Here is a 15,822-nt window from a genome sequence, read left to right as displayed (position 1 = left end):
ATTTAATAAATGCTCTGGTCATCATGGTTTAATTATACCATGATGCTTGTATTTTCTTACATAAATAAAGAGCTTAGTGATGATTTTTTTTTTTTAAACATGTTACCTTAGTTCAAGAGGTTGCTTTAATTATAGATATTATGAATTACAATTTTATATTTAGAGTTGCATTCATTCATACATTCTTTTATACAGACACATAAGTATTAGTTTCATTTGTATATAATGTTCCTTTTTATAGAATTTGGATTCATCCTTCTAAAAATTCTAATTCTTCCATTAAGTCTTCTTAGGGTGAAACATTTTTATTATTATTATGATTGAATCTATTATGTATAATTATTATTATTATGATTTCATGTAAGTATTTTATTATTAGAGGTCTCCTTATCATTGTTCATTATAGTTGTTTACACATCATATGTTAAATCATCATTTGTATTGTACATAGTTATGATAATTTAGTGTCATTTCATTAACATCATTTAGCAATAATCATTTTAGTCCATCACATACTACATCTTAGTTCATTTTATCCCAATAAGAGAAAATAAATGGCATTCATAACCAAGTATATCATATTAATCACATATGTATTTATCCATCGAATGTAAATCTTTAATGAATTAATCAATTTAGAACCATGCATCATATAAACCATATATGAAAATTAAATCATCCATACACTAATACATGCATATGATGAAAACATCACATCACATTAGATAAATGCATCGTGTCAAAGAAAATCATCAACCATGTATATAAGTGCATATAATCAAATAATGTCATATCATATCCTACATATGTTAGTATCCATCATATAATGTCTGTGTATGATAAAAATAATATACAATGTCAAAATTTCCAACAATTGATGACAACACAATATAATAACAATGTTTATTGAGTATATAGTCATTGTGACAAAGTGTATACAAAGTATCTAACTAGCACTGCCACCAGACTCTATGTGTCTCTACCTCCAGGGTGGAATGGAAGGCCATGTATCCTCTACTTCACTAGTCCCTCTACCTACCTTTTTTTGCCTCCTAGTCTCTAGTCTAGGTGGCCTAGATGCTACATCTCCACTCTCTCCATATTCCCTAGTTGATGGGCTCATTGTGTAGGATCTTTCTCTAAATCTTCCAATCCACTATGTTGGAAATATTCTTAACAAGGCTAAGTTACTAAGAGGGGACGGGTGAATTAGTAACTTCTAAATCTTCTATAATTTTAACTCTTAATCCAATAGTCCAATTAGCATTTAATTCTTCACATATAATCTGATCTAATTGTATGCATAAGAAACTAAAAACATGAAAGCATTCATAACACTTTGACACAAAGATTTGGTGACCCACAAACCTTCCAAATAGAAAGTAAAATTGAGGTGGGGATGATACCCACAAGCTTTAGTACTGTAGTATAAAGTTGGCCTGTTAAGGCTTACATTAATCACTTCTAATGATCTATCCTATTAGGAGCAATAAGGATTGCTAGGTCCACCTTGTGAAAGGATTTGCAAATAAACAATGAAGTATGCACTCGATAAAGAGATTTATAACAGACTATTAGGTCTACCTTGTTAGGATGAAACAGTAGTTGATCTTTGATCTACAACTTGGTTTGCTAAATGAGATTCCTTTAAGCATACAAATCACCTTGCTCTGATAGATGAATCTTTGCTACTCCTTATACTATTGTAGCCTTTGTAATTCGCACTTTCTATTCTTCTCTTGTAATTAAATTACATATGCATTGTTACTACACACATTGGATGGGATATAATACACTACATATATACCAATCCAATTATACAAATTACAAAGTTGGCCACTATACAAGTTTACACAAATATTACAAAGTCAGCTCAAATGTAGATACTTAGGCTCTGAAGACTAACTTGGTGAAGTTTTGATACTTGACATCCACTATCAATGCTCGGCATCATCATCCACTTGGTAGACATAGAAGCTCGGTCCATACTGATCACTTCCAAGTAGTCTTAAACTTAGTCTACACTGGTGACTTGGTGAATACTTGTGAAACTCATCATATAGATGGAGTTGCTTGGTTTACATTGTATGACTCAGTAAACACTATCACCTCGAGCTTGTTATAAACTAAGTCACTTGGTTAACAATGAGTAGCTCAGTTAACACTGGACTTGCATCACATAAACTGTAAACTTGGTAAGCATTGCATAGCTCGGCTTGCATTGGTAAACTTGGCATACATTGAGATGCTTGGTTTACACTATTGATCTACACAGTAACTGTAACTGCTCAGTAAACACTAGAGTTTGTCCAAAGGACTTAGTAGCAAATGTAGAACTTGGAAACAACTAAAATGCTTGGCAAACATTGTTAAATGTACAATAAGCTCAATAGATACTTACAATCTAAATAAGTGTATGTCACTAATAACAAACTTGACTGATATGTCAACAATCTCCCCCTTTGACATTAGTAACAAAAACACTTATCATCCAAAACTAAATTCAAAAAGTTTCCTAAATACCTTTATCCATCACCTAGTGATTCTTAGCTCAGTAGAGTATACTATTTTTGAGATTTTTCAAATTTGGTTTTGTAAGATATATATTTGTACATGGTAAGGCTCCTATACGATATACTGTACATCTAAATACATTTCCTTGCTATATACAATGTATATTTCTATACGCATCTATCTCCCCCATTTCCTTTACAACTTATGTATCAATTCTACAATGCATTTTCTCCCCCATAACTTATTATTTTTATATCTTCTCTGCATCTTCTTATTTATAGTATATACTCCCCCTTTTTGACATTAATGCCAAAGATTTATTCAATATATTTACATGTTAATGCCAAAATGAGACAAAAACTCTAGATGTACCTTGAGTATTGTAGCCAACATTTTGTCCCAATTGTCTTGCAAGACCTTACATGTGTGAAGTGCAATCTATACTTGTGCTAAAAACTCAATCATGTGGTCTACTATGGAGAAATTATTGTCATGGATGAGGGTTTTGGAATGTGCAATATGTTTCTGAAGTGCATCCATGTTGGGAAGAATCATGTTCTAAATATCTACTAAGGTAGATCTAATTTTGGCCTCTTTCTTAAGCAATTCTACCTGTAACTCAGTCACAAATTTAATTTTATTGAAATGTGCAAGGCTTGAACTAGGCTCAAGTTGTAGCTACTGAGCATTTGCCTTGAGGTCTTCATCTATCTTGGACAATTTGTCCTTTATTTCCTTTACAAAATTTGAAACATCTCATAACTTTCCAAAAACTATTGATACATTTGTACATGAAGTTTCCAGGGAACCCAAAATTGTAGAGAGTTCTACTTGATAAATAGCAATTTGTTGAGCAATGTGATGCAACACTTTATTCTCAAACTTCTTTTCTGCCTCCTGCAGTAACTTATCTTGTTCATCCAAGTCTTCATTAAACTTCTGGACTACTTCTGCTAATTGATACAAAATTGGTTGTGAAGAATCAACCTTTATACCTAAAACTTCTACCAAAATATTCTTGGCATCCTCAATAATTTTAAATTCCTTATCTCTTTCTTCTCTAAGCCTCTGCTACTTGGCTTTCTTTTGGAGGAGTTCACCAAATGTCTACATTTGATCTGGAGTGAGCTTGGAAATATCCCAATTAGGGATTACAATTTCCTTGTCTAAGTCTATTTCTTCCTCCATCTCCTTTCCTTTGCTCAAAAATTTTGTGCTTAGTTGAGTCTTGGCCTCAACTATCCTCACACTTATTGCTTGTGTACCTAAAATAGAAACAATAGTAGACATATTAGGACTAGTTGTAAAACTTGATACTACACTTATTGTAGAAATACCTGAAGTAATACATGTAGTAGCCAAAATTGATGAATTCAAAAATGATGTGTCAAAAACTAATGTTTCCAACACAGTAAAAAAGGGAAGAGTTTGTAGCTTGGTAGATGAAGTGGAGGTCACTTCAGTCAATGATGTACTTAGCTGAGTTGGTGCAAAGATTGATTAACTAGCCGTGCTTTGAGTGCTGGCCATAGTCAATCCTACAAAGGTTGTCTTCATGCTTGATGTGGTCAATACCTTGCTTGGAGAATGAGGAAGTGAGGCTATAACTGTTGCAGCAATCTTGACTGGGTTAGTTTCCTCATCATCTTGCTTTTCTTCCTTGGTAACCTCTTGCTGATGTTCTTCTTCATCATCAATGCTATCAAAATGAGTTGCTTCTTCAACATTTTCTTCTTCATCTTTCTCTACTTTATCATCATCATCATCTTTTACTTCAATAGTAAAATCACTCAGTTTATGAAGAAGATATATATTCTTCCATTTATGTGTTGCATTTCTTACAACATGCTCAATATCTTTTATCAAAATCAGAAAACTATTAAACTTCAAAGTTAATTTCTCCTCATTTTTCTTTAGAGATTCCTTAATTTCTTTGTTTGTTAAGCTTGGAATAAGCTACTTTAGGGTTTTACCATAGATGTATTTTATAGTTTGCATGGAAAACTCCCATATTAGCTTAATCTTATCCAACAAAATGTTAGGGAGCTGAGAAGTAAGTTGGTCTAGTGAGTATTTCCACTTACCCATTTTGTCCATCACCAGGTCTTCAATCTACTTCTTTTCTTCCTTAGTCCTAGTTTCATACTTTAATGCCTTAAAAAAAATTATACCTACTCCTTCCTACAGTTCTTTCAATCTATCTTGGAAGGTGGGTGGAGGTTTTCTAAATATTATATCACTTCCTTCCTTATCAACTTTCTTTCTTGAAGTTCTCCTGGCAAATACAGTAGTGGATGTCTTGGCAGGCTTGGTGATAATTACCTTGCCCTTCATCTTTAATGGTTCTTCTTCCTTATATTCTTCCTCATCCTCTACTTCCCCATCCTCACCTTTTCCTTCAGTCAATAAAAGGGTGGAACTGGTTTTCGAGTTAGCAATTCTTTTGTTTCCTTTGCTTACTGCCTGAGGGAGCTTGATCTCCAATTTTATGCTGGCTTTTGCTTCATCATAAGTACCAAAGTATGTAGCCTTGGGATCAAATTGTTTATTTACAATTTCCTTAATGATATCCTTAGCTTCATCAATATTAACCTCATATCCAAGAGGTTTCACCCATGATATTCTAGGCCTGACTACCCGAATGTATACCTTATCACTATCTACCATGAAACATACATCATCCTTGTAGTCTTCCACTAGTTTTCTTGGAATTTTAAATCTATTATTCATTTTCTCTCTAAATGTATCAAAATAGTTTTCCATGGTACTATTATAGTTCTCTCCCATCTTAGCAATATACTCATTAATTTGGTAGAGAACTGGCGCATCTTTTCTCCATACAACTAATCCTTTTAAAGGGAAAATTTTTTGAACATAAAAGAATAAATAGGTCAATAGAGAACCAAATTTACATGGGTTTTTCTTTGTCATCCAGATGCTTTCCATGTTTTTTTTGAATTGCTTCAATAGTAGCTCAACAAGGTCAAATGAAAGATTATTCTTAACTACCTTGTAAAAAATTGCTTCACAAGGCACATTGTTTAACTAGCTAGAGCTATAGATTTTGTGTGCTATGATATGAATGCCAAATTTTAGTTCCATATCAGTCATACTACTTATCTTCATGCCTCTATTGTCCCATTTTGTTAGGGTTTTCTTCTCAAGTTCAGCCCAACCTAGGGTTTTGGTCATTTTAACTTTGGCCAACATTGGGAGACTAGTGATTCTATGAATCATCTTCTTCATGATTAAAATTGGCTGCTCCAACCATAATTTACCATTATGCACCCGACTGAAAATATACCTAATCCATTTTACTTGAAATTCATGAGGTATATGAGGAATATGTGTCAACCCTTTTGTCTCTAGGTGTTGATGCTCGAGTTTCAAGATACCATTCACACACAACTGTCTTAGGGCTTCATCCATTTCCAAAGTGCCAATATCTTGAATCGTGCATTTAAAGTGAGAATGAATATCATTTATCAACACTACCTTTGGAGGGATTTGAGACTGTGATCCACTCAAATTTAGGGTTTCGATGATTGCAGGGGTGAGTTTGAAATCTGGAACCTTCCATTCACCATGAACTAGCATGTCAGAACCTCGCTTTGCCTTGCCACTAATGGATGCCATCTTCACTTAGCAGATTTTGAGAAAATTTGAAATCTTTTGGTGACAATTTGCTCAAATTGCTTGGAAGCTCTCAAAGATCACATTGTGCAATAGCTCTTTAAAATGACTTTGATTTCATTTCTTTTATCAAATTTTGCCATAAGTGCTCGGTATGGATGGTAGATCAAGTTGACAAACTATCATCCACTTCTTTGCATTGATCACTTGGCAAAGTCTTCCATCATTCAGTAACCATATGAAATTCTAATTACTCCTGACCTCACTTGATAAAGTCTGTGACCCAACCTCACTTGATAAGGAAGGTAACTCGGTAATAATTGGTACCCTTTTCACTCGGTGATCCCTTTGCATCTTGAATACATATATGGATCTTTTGTCTTTTCAATCTAGAACTATTTTGAATATTTTCTTTGGTAGTCTAGTCCTGGATTCTCCTTTGAGAAATTAAGTAGAGATTGTCGAGTCACCCAATTCTTGAGTCACTTGTTCATCATTGTTTGGACTTTTATTCTCGGTAGACTTTGGAACCCATTGTTGTCTCATCTATTCTCGGATGTAGTCCCAACCAAATATAGCTTTCACAATTTGTTATGCTGAATTTAATACCTTGGTTTTGCATTTAGATGATTTGTGCCCATGCTTCTTGCATTTATGACATTTGCCTTCAAATCTTGGTTCTTCTTTGCATTCATTAACCTTATGACTATGCTAATTGCAATTGTAGCACTTTCCATTGAATTTTTCTTTTCCATTACTCCAACATTTATTTGAAGTATGACCTATCTTACCATAATGATTGCAAGTAGGTCTTTGATTCTCTTGAGCTCCTTACTTGGATGATTCTCCTTCTTCTGTATATCCAATTCCTGCTTTTCCTTTTTGTCTATAGAGATTTTTCTCAATCAATTAATTCATGTCTACTTTGGATTTCATCATTCTTTCATTGATTTTCCTTTCAAAGTTTAGATCATTTCACAATCTTTCATTTTCATATCTTAGGCTCATGATTTCTTCATTTGCATTAGAGAGCTGATCAATGAGGTTTTCTTGCTGAAGGGATTGGTGTTGGATTTCATTGTTCTTTCCTTCTATCTCTTCTTTTGTCTTGTTCTTCTACTTCATGATCTCACATAGCCTTACTGACTGAATTTCTTGTTCTCTTCTTAGTTTTCTTACTTCTTCTTGCAGGGAACTATTCTTTTCTAAGAGTTCTTTGATTGCTTTATTGGCTTCATCTTGATTGCTTGAGTAAAGATCTTCAACCTTTTCTTCAATGTAGAGATAATCATTCATTTGAATTGCAAGTTCTTTTCTTCTTTTTAGGGATTGAGAGAGTTGCTTCTTTGCTTTCTTGAGTTGGGCAATAGCTATTTCCAAATCTAGTTTTTCATTCTCAATAGCTTTGTCAAGTATGAATATCTCCATGGGTTTGATCTTTGCTCAAGCTATTAAACTTTCTTTTGAGAAACACAAAGCTTGAATGCCAATTGTTGGAAATATTATTAACAAGGCTAAGTTACTAAGAGGGGAGGGGTGAATTAGTAACTTCTAAATCTTCTACAATTTTAACTCTTAATCTAATAGTCTGATTAGCATTTAATCCTGCACATATAATCTGATCTATTTATATGCATAATAAACTAAAAATATGAAAGCATTCATAACACTTTGACACAAAGATTTGGTGACCTAGAAACCTTCCAAATAGAAAGTAAAACTAAGGTGAGGATGATACTCACAAGCTTTAGTATTGTAGGATAAAGTTTGCATGTTAAGGCTTACATTGATCACTTCTAATGATCTACCCTATTAGGAGCAATAAGTACTACTAGGTCCACCTTGTGAAAGGATTTACAAACATACAATGAAGTATGCACCTGGTAAAGAGATTTACAAAAGACTATTAGGTCTACCTTGTTAAAGGATTTGACTGGTCCACCTATTAGGATGAAATAGTAGTTGATCTTTGATCTACAACTTGGTTTTCTTAATGAGATTTCTTTAAGTGTACAAATCACCTTGTTGTGATAGATGAATCTTTGTTGCTCCTTATACTATTGTAGCCTTTGTAATTTGCACTTTCTTCTCTTCTCTTAAGATTGCATTACATATGCATCGTTACTACACACATTGGATGGGATATAATACACTACATATATACCAATCTAGTTATACAAATTACAAAGTTGACCACTATACAAGTTTATATAAATATTACAAAGTTGGCTCAAATGTAGACAATTGGGCTCTGAAGATTGACTCGATGAAGTTCTAATACTTGACATCCATTGTCAATGCTTGGCATTGTCATGCACTTGGTAGACATAGAAGCTCGGTCCATATTGATCACTTCCAAGTAGTCTTGAACTAGGTTTGCATTGGTGACTTGGTGAATACTTGTGAAACTTGTCATATAAACTAAGTCTCTTGGTTTACATTGTATGACTCAATAAACACTATCACCTCAAGCTCAGTATAAATTGAGTCACTTAGTTAACACTGAGTAACTCAGTTAACACTGGACTTACATCACATAAACTACAAACTCAATAAGCATTGCACAACTCAACTTGCATTGGTAAACTCGGCATACACTGAGATGCTTGGTTTACACTATTGTTCTTCATAGTAATTGTAACTGCTCGGTAAACATTGGAGTTTGTCTAAAGGACTCTGTAGCAATTGCAAAACTTGGCAACAAATGAAATGCTTGGCAAATACTATTAACTATACAATAAGCTTAGTAGATACTTACAATCTGAATAAGTATATGTCACTAATAACAAACTTGATTGATATCTCAACACACTAATCCTTGTGAATAACAAGGTGATATGCATCCTTCTAGTAGGTAATCTCCCTACTATCTCTAGCATCAGTCTCAAGTTGTACATATGAGGACCCAAACTCCGTGCACTCTTAACGTGCTCCAACAGAGTCTCCACATCTTTGAGTCTCTCAATAGCAATATACTACTCTTTGATAGTCTCCACTAGTTGTCTCCAATCACTCTATGCTTTGATCTAATGGTGGGACTTAGGATGCTTGTGCCTGTATAGCTGCAAACTATGTGACTAGCACCTCTAAGTCAAACTCCTCTTGCTAGTGATGTAGTTGGATATAAGGACCATCATGTATGACATCCATATCCTTTGGAATGTCTTGTGCATACTCCTAAGTTGGCCAGTCAACATCTCCCTCACCCTTGGGTATATGTACTTGTATATGGTCTTGAGGGGCAAGTCTTAGTCCTCTTGGTCTTAATACACCTCCCCCGTGAGTCTTGATTCTCCTCTAACCTTGTTCATCTCCTCCTTTGCCATCATCATCATCATTGCCACTGTTGTATCTCCTCTACCTCCAAGTCTACCTAGAGGTGGTTCCTCATCACCACCTATCCCTCCTCACCTCCTCCTCAGTCCTCTCCTATCTCCTCTATCCATTGGAGGTGGCTCATCTTAAAAATATATCCCAAGAATATAACAAGCCTATAGATATCTCTCATACTCACCGATCATATAGAGATCCACAATGTTCCTCCTCATGGTTCATTCATAAAAAGGTGTATATAAGAAGTTGTATAGAGAAACCTCATATGAGGGCATCAAACTCTAATCCCTCATCTCATTATGTGTACAGGAAAACTTTGTCATGCCCTAGGGCATCGCCTATAAGTGTCTAAACTACTTGAATTTGTTAGTTTGTGGTGACTAATCAGAGAAGTATTGTACATACTTCATAATTCTTTGGGCAAAAAATTTTGCTCCTATTTTATCGCACCTTATTTAAATAGGCATATTGTAACCCTAAAGTAGAAATATATTATATAAGACAGCTTAGGGTTAGGGATTGTTAGAATGTGATGTATAATGAGATAGGTTGTTCTTGCAGCAGTATTGAGTTGTAAGGGTTTGTATTATAATTACTGGATAATAAGAAAGGTTGGATGGATGTGTAGGTAGACATAGCCCAGGTTTTGGGTGAACCATGTTTAATCTATGTGTTATCTATGTTCTTATGATTTTCTTCTTTTGTTTCTACATTTAACGATTTATTCATATATTGTTCCAAATCTATCAAATCCAAACAATTGGTATCAGAGCAAGATTTGTTGTTGTATATTGATAGGACTTTCATATTTGAGTGGGAGCTATGGATGATTCCAAATTCAATGGCTAGAATTTTCAGTTATAGAAAATGCAGATGGAAGATTATCTATATCAAAAGGATATGTCAAAGTCATTAGAAGGGAAAGCTAAGAGACAAGGAATGATCACAGATGAAGATTAGGAGATCTTGGATAGGAAGGCATTGGGATCTATTCGATTGTGCCTTGTGCCATTTGTAACATTCAATATATATCAAAGGCAAAAATGACTATAGAGTTGATGGAGACACTGGCTAAGTTATACGAGAAACCTTCAACTTTAAATAAGGTATTTCTTATGAAGAATTTATTTAATATGAAAATGGTTGAGTGAGGATCTATAACGAATCATTTAAATGAGTTTAACATAGTCACTAGTAAATTGTCATCTGTACAAATTTCATTTGATGAAGAGGTTAGGGCTCTCTTAATTTTATATTCTTTGCCAGAAAGCTAGAATAGCTTGGTTATGGTTGTAAGTAACTCTATCTCTTGTTCAAATACTTTAAAATTTGATGAAGTTGTTGGTGTTATCCTAAGTGAGGAAATGTGATGAAAAAGCACAGGTGAAACTTCAACCTCATCAGGATTCTACATTGAATGTGGAGAACAGAGGAAGAATAAGTCAAAGAGGAAAAGGCACTTCACATGACAAGTCACAAGGGAAGTCAAAGAAAGGATGTTCTCAGTCTAAAGGAAAGAAAGATTGCTAGTACTGTGGAAAACCTGGTCACCTAAAGAAAGACTGTTGGTCTTGGAAAAACAAACAAGGAGACGAAAATGAAGATGACAGTAAGGAAGCTAATGTTACAAGTAATGATTTACAAGAGGATTTAATCTTATGATTAGATAATGCTAATGATTCATGAGTAATATATTATAGGGCCTCATTCCATGCTACACTCCATAGGAAATATTTTCAAGATTATGTTCAAGGTGATTTTGGACATGTATATTTGGGTGATGATAAGCCTTGTCCTATTGTTGGAAAAGGAAAATTAAAGATCAGGTTGCCAAACTAAAATGACTAGATGCTGCAAGAGGTAAGGCATGTCCCTAATTTAAGAAGAAATTTAATTTTTGCAAGACAACTAGGTAGTGAAGTTTGTGTAGTCATGTTTACAAAAAATGTCTAGAAGGTAACTAAAGGTTCATTAGTAGTAGCTAAAGGTGTGGTTGGCACATTGCAATTGTGTACTAGGAACACTTATTCCACTTTAGTTGCTACTAATATTGATAATTTAGGGAAATCTACTGTAAATGTTGCTAGAATGGATTCAGTTGTTTGGCACCATAGGCTTGGGTACATGAGTGAGAAAGGGATGAAAATCCTTCACTCTAAGAATCTATTGCTAGGTTTGAAAAATATTGATTTAGAGTTCTATGAAAATTGTGTTTGTAGTAAACAAAAAAGAGTCATATTTCTCAAATTTGGAAAAGAGAAGAAGACTTAGAAGTTGGAGCTAGTGCACTCGAATGTGTTGGGACCAGCTTAGTTATCATCTCTTGGTGGCTCTCATTACTATGTTATTTTCATTGATGACTCAACTCGAAAGACATGGGTATATTTTTCGAAGCAAAATCTGATGTCTTTGAAACTTTCAAGAAATGGAAAGCTTTGGTTGAAAATGAGATAGGAAAGAAGCTAAAGTGTCTCAGATCAAATATTAGAGGTGAGTATTGTAGCAATTCCTTTGAAGATTATTGTTCTATTAATGGAATTAGAAGGAAGAAGACTATTCTAGGAACTTCATAAGGAAATGGTGTGTCTAAGAGGATGAATAGGACAATCATGGAGCATGAAAGGAGCATGAGATCGCATGTTGGGTTGCCACTTCATTTCTAGGAAGATGTTGTAAACATTGTTATCTATTTGATAAATAGAGGACATTCAACTCCTTTGGATGGTGGTATTCTAGAGGAAGCATGGACTGGTAAAAAGGTAAATTATTATTTTTTGAAAAAAAAATGTTGTGAAGCTTTTGTCCATGTTGATAAACAAAATAGAACCAAGCTTGATGCTAAATCTCATAAATGTACCTTCATTGGATATGGAATAGATGACTATGGTTATTGGTTATGGGATTTTGAAAATCTGAAAATAATTAGAATTAGAGATGTTATACTCAATGAGAAGGTCATGTACAAAGAATAGTTGTAGGAAAAGAAGGATAAATAGGTCAAAGAAGACTATGGTTTTGGATGAGACTTCTTAAAGAAAAGCCATTGGTACCTGATGCTCAGCAACAATAGGTTAGCCCACAAACTCTTGTAAGTGTTAGACATTCTACTCAGTTGAGTAGAGCTCCTAAAAGGTTTTCTTATTCTTTATACTCTATTTCATTGATTGATTCTTGTGAACCAAAGGATTATAAAGAGGCAATATAGGTAGGTTCCATACAACAGTGGAAAATAGGCATGAAAGAGGAGATGGACTCCTTGTTTAAAAATAAGACTTTGGACTTAGTCACTTTACCTAAAGGAAAAAGAGTCATGCCTAACAAATGGGTTTATAGGTTGAAGGAGGAAGATGGAGGAAAGAAAAGGTATAAGGCCAGACTTGTGGTAAAAGGTTTTGCACAGAAAAAGGGTATAGATTTTGATGAAATAGTCTCCCCTGTTGTAAAAATGACTTCAATTAGAACTGTACTAAGTTTTGTTGCTACAGATGACTTGCATCTTGAATAGCTAGATGTGAAAACCACCTTTCTCCATGGAGATTTGGAGGAGAAAATTTACATGTAGCAACCAAAGTGATATGAGGTCAAGGGTAAGGAGAATTTGGTGTGCAGGTTAAGGAAGAGTTTGTATGGCCTAAAGCAGGCACCCTGGCAATGGTATTTAAAATTTGATAGTTTCATGGTTGAACAAGGTTACCATAGATGTCATTATGATCACTATGTATATTTTAAGAGATTGGATAATGGGAGTTACATTATTTTGTTACTCTATGTTGATGACATACTTGTTGTTGGATCTAATATGTAAAAGATAAACGAACTTAAACATAAATTAGCAAGGTCATTTGCTATGAAGGATTTGGGTGTTGTTAAGCAAATCCTTGGTATGAGGATCACATGGGACAGGAAAAATAAAACCTTGAATTTGTCCTAAAGTGAGTATATAAAGAAGCTATTAAAAAAATTTAATATGTAGGATGCAAAAGCAACCAAAACACCTTTGGCTAGTCATTTCAGATTGACTAAGGAAATGTTCCCAAAGGCATAGGAAGAGGTAGATGAAATGTCTAACATCTCATATTCATCAGCAGATGGCAGTTTGATGTATGCATTGGTATGCACATGGCTAGATATTGCTCATGCAATGGGAGTAGTTAGCAGGTATATGAGTAATCTGGGTATGGAACATTAGAGTGTTGTCAAATGGATACTTTGATATTTGAGAGGTATTACTACAAAGGCATTATGTTTCATGGGATCCAATTCTACTCTGAGTGTATTTGTTGACTCTGATCTAGTAGGAGATGTTGATACAAGGAGGAGTACTATAGGGTATGTTTTTACTGTAGGAAGTACTGCAGTCAATTGGATTTCTAGATTGTAGAAGCTTAATGCACTTTCAACCATTGAAGTTGAGTATGTAGCTACTTTAAAAGCTAGCAAGGAGATGATTTAGTTACAATATTTTCTAGAGGAATTGGGTTAGGAGTAGGAAGGTCACCCATTGTACAGTGATAGCCAGAGTGCCATTCATCTTGCAAAGAATTTTTCTTTTCATTCGAGGACAGAGCGTATATAGCTCAAGTACCATTTTAAATGGTCTATTTTGGAGGATGGCCAATTACGACTTGAAAAGATTCACACAAGTGATAACCATGTAGACATGTTCATGAAGAAAGTCTCCTAAGGATAAGTTGATTTCTTACTTAGCTTCTATTGGGCTTCTTGAATGATGATTGTGGAGTTAATACATAGCAAATTCTTTTATCTAGTGGGAGCCCCATGTAGTAGTGGTATTGCTACTAGATCAATCTCCAAGTCAGAGATTGTTGTCTAGGGTGGATGATTAGTCCCCAAGTGGGAGATTGTTAGTTTGTGGTTAGGGATTGTTAGAATGCTTGTATAAGATAGCTTAGGGTTAGGGATTGTTAGAATGTGGTGTATAATGAGATAGGTTGTTCTTGTGGTAGTATTGAGTTGTAAGGGTTTGTAGTGTAATTACTGGGTAATAAGAAAGGTTGGATGGTTGTGTAGGTGGACGTATCCTAAGTTTTGGGTGAATATGTTAAATCTGTGTGTTATTTGTGTTCTTATGGTTTTCTTCTTTTATTTCTACATTTAACTATTTATTCGTATATTGTTATGGATCTATCAAATCCTAACAGAATACTCTACTTGCTACCTATCTCTACAAAATACGAGGAGTCTGTTCAATTAGCCATCTAATCTTAAAATAATAACTCAACTCCATCTCATCATCCTATAACTCATAATCTAGACATGGGCACTGCATCTAATGTATCTAGTACGTATTGCCAATGCTCTAATTGACCCAACTTAGGCTAGGACTGAAGGAAGGAGTATAAGTGAAAATAGGGCTGCCTGACACCCCTAAATCTCATATGGATTGGACATGTGATAACTATATGCTCCCACACCCAAACATGTAGTAATGTCACACCAGCTAATAATGAAGTCGCTCCATGGTATACAACCTGATGCAAGTCATTATATAAGTGTGCTAGCATAAACACTCTACCTCCTCCACCATCCTCACTAATGTTTGTCCCCACCCTATAGGAAAACCCCAAGATCTCCTTTTTGGATAAATGTAACTTACAATCATCCCCACTAACATTGTGGGAAGTTGCTTATATGACTCTACCATATAATCCCAACTAATCGCATCCTCCTCCAAGCAATCATCACTCAAAATGTAATACCCTGCCTGGAGATCCTTAGAAAACAAGGATAAATATAAGCCAAGATATTTTTTTAATTTTAAAAACAAGTATGAATGTACTCAGCAACAACATATGAGGATCACAAAGATCGCAATGGAAAACTAACCAAACATCTTGACACCAACGGATCTCCAAATGCCACTACTGACCAAAATGACTAACAATGGAAGATGCATAGCTAAATCCAAATCAAAACATTCTAAATTCAAAATGTAACACCAAAAGATTGAATAGCACTTAAGAGGTTAGCCAAAACACTTTCCAAAAAGTTTGAGTCAAAGCAAAAAGTGCCCATTGTCCGCTTGGACGGGTTTTTTTGCAAACACTAGGTGATACATAAATGTAACAATGTGTGATAGTTTTATAGTATCATATGATACTTCTAAAGAAGTTGTAGGGACTTTATGATACTTATCCAAAGACCGTGCAATACTTTACCAACATTGCACATTACTTCTCAAATGGTTGTGTGGTACTTTCTAGTATTGTACGATAGTTTCTCTTAAGGTGTGGGATACTTTAATAGTATTGCCTCATGTTGGAACATGGTCACCCAGAAAGATTATAAGCCAGAGTATGAGGAGTCTCAAGGCAAAAAATA

Source organism: Cupressus sempervirens, chromosome 2 (assembly GCF_028749045.1).
Source record: "Cupressus sempervirens isolate cs-2001-9-10 chromosome 2, ASM2874904v1, whole genome shotgun sequence".
NCBI classification, from domain to species: domain Eukaryota; kingdom Viridiplantae; phylum Streptophyta; class Pinopsida; order Cupressales; family Cupressaceae; genus Cupressus; species Cupressus sempervirens.
Note: the sequence above shows the minus strand (reverse complement) of the source record.